At 39.1% G+C, this 7,737-nt stretch overlaps 1 long non-coding RNA gene across 1 annotated transcript; it reads left to right on the forward strand.

Annotated features, from left to right (window-relative positions):
* Positions 1 to 5,853: 5,853 nt before the first annotated feature.
* On the forward strand, positions 5,854 to 6,926 carry LOC149107655 (uncharacterized). Its single transcript, XR_016209246.1, has 2 exons — positions 5,854 to 6,469; positions 6,668 to 6,926. It is a non-coding gene; the product is annotated as an uncharacterized LOC149107655 (long non-coding RNA).
* Positions 6,927 to 7,737: the final 811 nt, after the last annotated feature.

Below are 7,737 nucleotides of genomic sequence, written 5' to 3' on the forward strand. Positions count from 1 at the left end.
AGAAATTTTTTTCCCAAATTTATAGAGATTTGTATGGAGACGCCATGCTGGTGCCCATCCGTATGGGCACCAACATGGCGGCCGGAAACCAACAGAAACATCTGTCACTGAGTTTTGCTACAAAAGCGTGAATTTATCCCTCAGGGAACTCTAAAACATTAAAATAATACTTTTTCTAAGATATAAACTGTTCAGATAGCCAAGTTCCCCGAAATAAGTCACTTTTTTAACCATCATGACAGCTCTCTAGGCCGTCATGTAAATGCCGCGTCACGCAAAAGCTTAGAAATTCAAGCGTAGTTTATCACAAAACCAAGAACCCATTCAGAGCGAAAAGTTGTATGAATATTAGTTTTCAGCTGCTCTTATACATCATTAAAGTAAAATCCCAGGAGGATCAATAGTTTTGTAGTTCGAATTTTAGTGACGTCATGTGAAAACCAGCTATTAGAAACTTTTAGATTCACGTTTCCCGCGAACGGCTAACCGCTAAGGATCACGTGACCAGAGCCAGACGTCACGTTTGAGGTTTTGGACTCGCGTTTTGAACGTCAAGAAGTAGGTTTTCACGTAAGTCATTTACCACAAGCTTTGTTGCCTTGAATTGTATTTTATGCCACGTAAAAATTCTGAAATCGAATAAAGTGACCCATTTTCTACAAATCGGATAAATGTTTCAGGCAAATAAGCAATTACCTAGCCTTTTGTTGTTATTTGAAGAAAGGCACTTATCCTAAGTGGAAATCCAATATGGCGGCGGCTTAAGTCGAATTTGTGTTTTATGATGCTTTAGTTCTTTAGAAAACTACACGTGCTAGAAAACACTTTTTTTTTTCAAATTCGGTGTTATTTTGACAATTTCTACCGTATTGACAGGATGATTTCTATTCGCTACAATTGACTTCAGTCTAAATCTGTTTACGTCGGAATGCCGAACGGCAAACGTCTAACCTCAAACCGCAGTTTGACGTTTGCGGTAAACGTGGATCTAAAGGTCTCTAATGACAAATTAAACACATGCTGCATTATGCAAATTAGCTACTTGTACGCGTCAGACTTTCCTGCTCGCTAAACAAGCAGAAACAATAAGAAACTGATCGAAAACAGATTTTGATTATGATTAAGCATTGTTCTGATTGTTCTGAGAAACGCACAAATTAACCGGCGACACCAGAGTAGCGGGGAGACTTGCATAACCTTTATTCGTAAGTCAGAAGAAATGCAAATGATTGCCGGTACAACTAGCGCGAGCAGATCTTTACAGCGCGAAATATGAAGTCTTGTTTTCAACGTGAAAAACTAACCTTTTCCCATTACCTCAAAACAAAAATGCACCAAAAACGTTGCTGCTTCATATAGAAGGGAGTTTCGTGGAATTTCTTTAGAAATCTAAGTTCCACTGTATGTAAGCGGAATCTGCTAGTTTTAGTCACAGGCTTCCCAAGCTCAAAATACGTGGTGTATGCCACAGCTTGTGTATATAGAGAATAGTATGGGAAAACTACCGATCGTAAAAAAAAAAATGTGTAACGGACGGATCGAAACCCACCAATGACTGATGACAAACTTTACACGAGTCTTTCAGCCAATACCATCATGGCTAAACTGACCAATAACGTTCAACGGACCAGACTTATGACATCATCGACTGACAAACACTATTCACTTGACTCTGAAGATGACTTCCGCTCAGGTTGTCGAAACGTCAGTCACCAACAACAGTTCTTTTCAGAATTACCCTCACCCGGACGATCACACTATACGGACTACTGATACTCCCGGGTTCAAACCATTTACTATGTTTAGCCAGTTTGACGACAAAACACACCTCGGTAACGAGTCAAATTTGCACACAAAAATAGCATTTACTCAAAATATTTCTCGCTGAACTCACAATGAAAGGCCTCAACTTTCTCTCTCTCTGCAATCCAATGAAGCACACAATCAGTTCTCACCGTGTTAGCTGGCCAAAAAGTTGAAATATGACGGATAAAATAGCGGAAATTGATTCTTAACGACGCTAAGATCAGTTTGCTGTCGTTACTGCCCGGCTGAGATTGGCAACGTGGTGACTTATTTTTTCCCACGGGTGGCCGAGGACATGAGATTGCTGATCTTGTCACAGGCAGCTTAAGCTCACACACAGCCCACACAAGCAACACAATATGGCATCGAATTATAAGGGTTTAAATGAGATTTTCTACAAGACATCCATGGAGGTAGTTAAAAGTGAAAATTCTCAATAAAAATGGCTTACCTTACTCCACACGCGTGTTGTTTGCTCCTGATGTGGTTATTTTGCCGATTTGACGTGATTTAAGCGACTTTTTTGAATTCCGGTTTTCCGGAAGTTAAATCGGCAAAATAATAATAAGGTTATGTGCTTATTTTAACTGATTTTAAGAAGTGGTTTTGATGTTTTATTCCAGACAATCACTGTGTCAACAATTATTTTGAGACTGAGAAAAGTTCAGTGTTTTAAATAAATTAATCTCATAAACATTTTGTTTATTGGGTTTGTTAAATTCGAGATAAAGCAATGGTTCTCGGCTTACCAAGACTAACTTTGTGTTTGGTTTAGTCTCGCTCGACTGCCGACTGAGACTGCTCGGGTATTTTTTTCCGAGTCATTTTCTAAAAAAGAAACGGCTTTATCTTTCTCCTTCCTGCTAGACTATGCTTCTCGTTCCTGTTCAATGCCTCGACAAGACTTTTTTGTACTTTATCTTTTGCCCAGTCATGTAAAACATCATCTAAATTCTCAAAACTTTCCGCCATTTCAAAACACAGAGGGAAAGACTTTGAAATGATGACGTCAATCGTGCGTCTGTCCTCTAATAGATCATAGGCGAGAACCAATCAAAATGTGAGAATTACTTGGGTTATTATATAAAACAGTTTGTATGGAGGTCAGGAGTTGACATTTAAATTCGTTCAATGTATGGGTAATTTACCGAATAAAGACTCTTGAACATTCAACGGTGTCATTTTTTCTCATCCTGGATAGTCTAAACGAGATTGAGCGAATTTTAAAAAATTTGTCCTAGGGTGTTATAATAAGGGACAAGGTAGGAAACTTTGGCCAGTTTGACGACAAAACACACCTCGAAAACGAGTCAAATTTGCACACAAAAATAGCTTTTACTACAATATTTCTCACTGAACTCACAACGAAAGGCCTGTACTTTCTCTCTCTGCAATCCAATGAAGCGCACGATCAGTTCTCACCGTGTTAGCTGGCCAAAAAGTTGAAATATAACAGCCAAAATAGCGAAAATTGATGCTTGACGACGCTAAGATCAGTTTGCTGTCGTTCTGCTCGGCTGAGATTGGCAACGTGGTGAATGATCTTTTCGCACGTGTGCCCGAGGGCATTCGTCAGTGAGATTGTTTATTTTTACGAACTGTTTTCAGGTTGACTCACGCGGTCTGCTGGTCAATCGATCGTTCATGTGCTCATCACCGGCTTTACATATAACTCACCGCACTGGTACAGAGGCAGGGTACAGAGGTATGAAACTCCAGCGTAACCTTTTTTCCTTTACTGCTTTTGCCGTAATCCTAAACTCTTTGGCTACAGCAGGAGTTTGTAATTGACCACATTTCCAGTATCGGCCGTGTGGTGACGTCCGGAAACTGATCAACTTAGCCTCGTCCAGCATCAATTTTCGCTATTTTGTCCGTCATATTTCAACTTTTTGGCCAGCTAACACGGTGAGAACTGATTGTGTGCTTCATTGGATTGCAGAAGGAGAAAGTTCAGGCCTTACATTGTGAGTTCAGCGAGAAATATTGTGAGTAAATGCTATTTTTGTGTGCAAATTTGACACGTTTCCAAGGTGTGTTTTGTCGTCAAACTGGTAAAGTTTCCTACCTAGGACAAATTTTTCAAAATTCGCTCAAATCTCATTTAAACTCTCCAGGATGAGAAAAAACGCCACCATTGAATGTTCAAGAGTCTTTATCATCACCTAGGTGATATGCTTCTGGTGTTATAGTAAGAGACAAGGTAGGAAACTTTGACCAGTACAGTTTGACACACCAGTTTGACGACAAAACACACCTTGGAAACGTGTCAAATTTGCACACAAAAATGCATTTACTCACAATATTTCTCGCTGAACTCACTATGAAAAGCCTGTACTTTCTCTCTCTGCAATCCAGTGAAGCACCGTGTTAGCTGGCCAAAAAGTTGAAATATGACGGACAAAATAGCGGAAATTGATGCTTAACGCCGCTAAGATCAGTGTGCTTTTAGCTGTGCGTATATCGAGTTATGGGTACACTTGAGAAGTTTGGGGGGCACGCACACTAGAAGCTAGACTCTCGGCTATCGCCTCCGTTACGCTTCTTTGATGCTCTCCAAACTTCTCGCGTTCATCCATAACTCGATATACGCACGCTAAGCATGAACCAATTCTTAAATCGACAACGATACGCGTCATCACAGAGGTAAAAATTTTTTTTGAAAACTATTAAAAGGGATTCCGCTTAAAGTTCGAGCAATAAGTGCAAAAATTATTTACTAAAAGTCTACTCATAGCACGGTAACTTTTGGAATACTATCTAAAACAACTCACTTAAGTTCATTTCTCTAAGTGACACCGCGATGAAATTCTTAAGCATTCCCGAGAAAGTTTACGTCAAACCTCGTAAGAATGCTTAAAGCGTGTGTTATTGTGTTTTTAACTAATGCGAAACGTCTGTTTTAATTGAAATATATGGATAACTTCAAGTTCAATTTTCCCTCACGGGGTCAGCTTGAGAGATTAAGTCTCGATAAGCTCTTCTTAACTGTATTCAAAATATTACCATGCCTTGAAGGTTTTTTTGGTAACGTTATTTTTGCCATTATTGCTCGAATGTTCTGCGAAATTCATCTTAATTTCTTTTGCTTTTGAAGTGCAACAGTGCTTATACTTTATAGTATGTAAAAAAACTGATAGACCGTGAAGTAACTGGCATAATTCTAGAAATTAATGTCATAAATTGCTTGTTTCATGGACGTACGGGCCAAAATTGAAATCGGAGTGGTTACGAAAGCAGTCTGCCAGCGATAGGCCAATATTCGAAGATCTCTGTACTAAACGACAAATAATTAAATGTATCCTGTATGATATTTCGATAAGGATTATCTTGAATTTTGGAGAAAAACTGAAACAACGGTATTAGGAAATTCTAATGTAACCGGCAATTGTCCTTAATTGTCGAGAACATCACTTTAGTGTCGCCGCATTTCCGATTGTGCTGATTTATACACTGTTCATGTGTTGATTATCCCGTGAATCTTGACATGGAATAATAGATTATCGAGTAACTGAAGTGTCGCCGGACTATTCAGCAGATAACAGTTTCTTGCTTGCCCGGGGGATACTCCCAGAAAAATTGTTTGGGGGTGTACGGCTCACTTCCCAAAACCCTTACCCTATTTATGACCCAAATCTGCGATATTCTCTACCCTATTTATGACCTGACCAAAACTTTGAAACCCCATTTATGACCTGACCCTTAAATCAAAACCCTGTTTCATAGTTGCGTTATAATAAACATAATTTGCGAAGGGCTTTTGTTGATTTTCTTTTTGATAATGATGAAAAAGTAGCTTTTTAAAAACATACCCATATCAAGGCTAGAGTGCAAAAACCATACCCTATTTATGACCAAAATGGCTAAAGTCAGCTAAAATTCATACTCTATTTATGACCAAAACGGCTGAAAAACCATACCCTTTGGGGCTGCACATATCTATATAGCCAATATAAGGGAGTACCCCTCCCGGGCTTGCTTGGCCTGATTTGTCTAAAACGATAATCCTGTAATACATTAACGATAGCCTCCATTTGGCGCGAAAATATCCTCTGGTCTTTGTACTTGGATATTCGAAAAGCTATTGGCTTCGAGGAACAGATAATGTTCAATTAAGGACAAATATCCGAGCATATTTTCGCGCCAAATGTGGGCTTTAATTTTGTGTTTCTTATCCTTGAAAGATTTTTCGCAACTCGCGCAGTTTTGCAAAATTGGGGAATATCACTCGGATATTCCCCAGTTTTAGCGGGGATTTATTCAGTCAGGTGACGCGTTTCGACCAACTGCGTGCAAAATATTTGATAGATTATAAAGGCCGATAGCGAGACGATGTCGAAAGAGGAACAAATACTTTGATTTAGAGTGTCTCCAACGTATACGTTCTTTTCTTCTCAACCCCTCCCTTCTTACCCCAATCAAACCCGTCATTTTCCTCTATAAAGAATAACCCAGTTTAGTTGACAATATAACGCTATTTTTTAAATCCACAGATGTTGTTCTTGATGCGGTTCAGATGCCGTTTTGGTAACCTGACGTTCCAAGTTCAAATGCTGTTTGGGCGAGGGAGGGGTTGGGCCCTTTTCATCATTGTCGCGTTTGAGCTTTGGCGTACTCCGGCGCTTCGCCCACCCCTCCCAAATCATATGTTGGAACAACCATAGTAAGTGAACGTGTCGATAAATTTTAATGAGAGTCTAACTGTTAGTGCTTTTCTGTACCTGACAAGTTGATTCTTTATTCTAACAAGATAATTTATCATCTCCCTCTTGCCGCCTCCCCGCTAAAAGAGGGCATTTTTTTTCAGGCAAAGATCGCAATTAATAAAACTGATTACATTATCCGTACATTTGTTTTGCAGTATGTGAACGCAAAGATGAATCGGACAAGCTCATTGGAATCGGACAAGCGAAATATCATAAACAATGCAAAGTAGCTTTAAAAGTTTCATGCAAGTAGTGAAAAGTAGCTGCGTTGTATTCTAACTTGTGAAAGCAAATGTATTGTAATGTTAGTTACGCTGAGATATCATTATTGTAAGTAATGTAATTGGCTTTGTTGCGTAAAAATAAAAGTTAAAATGAAGCATTCGTGTCAATAAAAAGTTGATTTGTTCAAAACTTTTAGCTATGCCAGAAAGATTTTCTAAACAACTTGTATTGGAGAAAAGTAGAGGAGAGAAATAATTTCCTATTCAACTCCTCTTCAGTGAATAATTATCAGATATATGACAAACATAATTTCTTGCAAAAATGTTATTGGCGTGACAAACATACGGCTATTGCTGTTTTTGTCTTTTTTTTTTGGCTAGTTTTGCCGTTTAGAGAAAGGGAGATTTTATACGGTTTAGTTCAAAACATGTAGTATTGTGTTTATTGCAAATTTTTAGCACACAAAATTATATTCTGATTCTTTCCAAAATCTCAGCATGGGGTTTATTCAAGGGAGGGGGGGGGAACTCCCTTATATGAGCTATATAGGTATGTGCACGTGCACGTGCGGCCCCAAAGGTTATGGTTTTAAAGCCATTTTGGTCATAAAAAGGGTATGGTTTTTGCTTTCTAGTCTTAAATTGGATGTATTTTTAGAAGGAGCTACTTTTTCATCATTAGCTATAAGACCATCAACAAAAGCCCTTCACAATGCCCAGTTTAACATCGGTCTGAACTAGGTAACTAATTACAAAGCATGTGACCCTCTTCCAGGCGTTCAGTTAGTTGGGGCGCGGCGCGAAAATCGTCGAGCTAAAAAGTAGGGGAGAAGCGCGACAAGAGAAAGCTTCCCTCCTATTTCTCGTTATAGTTCACCACTAAATTTTCTCCGATTGTTATTGGCTTAAATTGATCACGTGACGCGATAGTGTTCATCCGCGGAGAGACACTATCAGCCCATAGAGCCCGTCGGAGGAAAATACCCGGATGGATAGTACTC

Source organism: Orbicella faveolata, unplaced genomic scaffold (assembly GCF_042242905.1).
Source record: "Orbicella faveolata isolate gen_17 unplaced genomic scaffold, um_ofav_v1 contig_26, whole genome shotgun sequence".
NCBI classification, from domain to species: Eukaryota; Metazoa; Cnidaria; class Anthozoa; order Scleractinia; family Merulinidae; genus Orbicella; species Orbicella faveolata.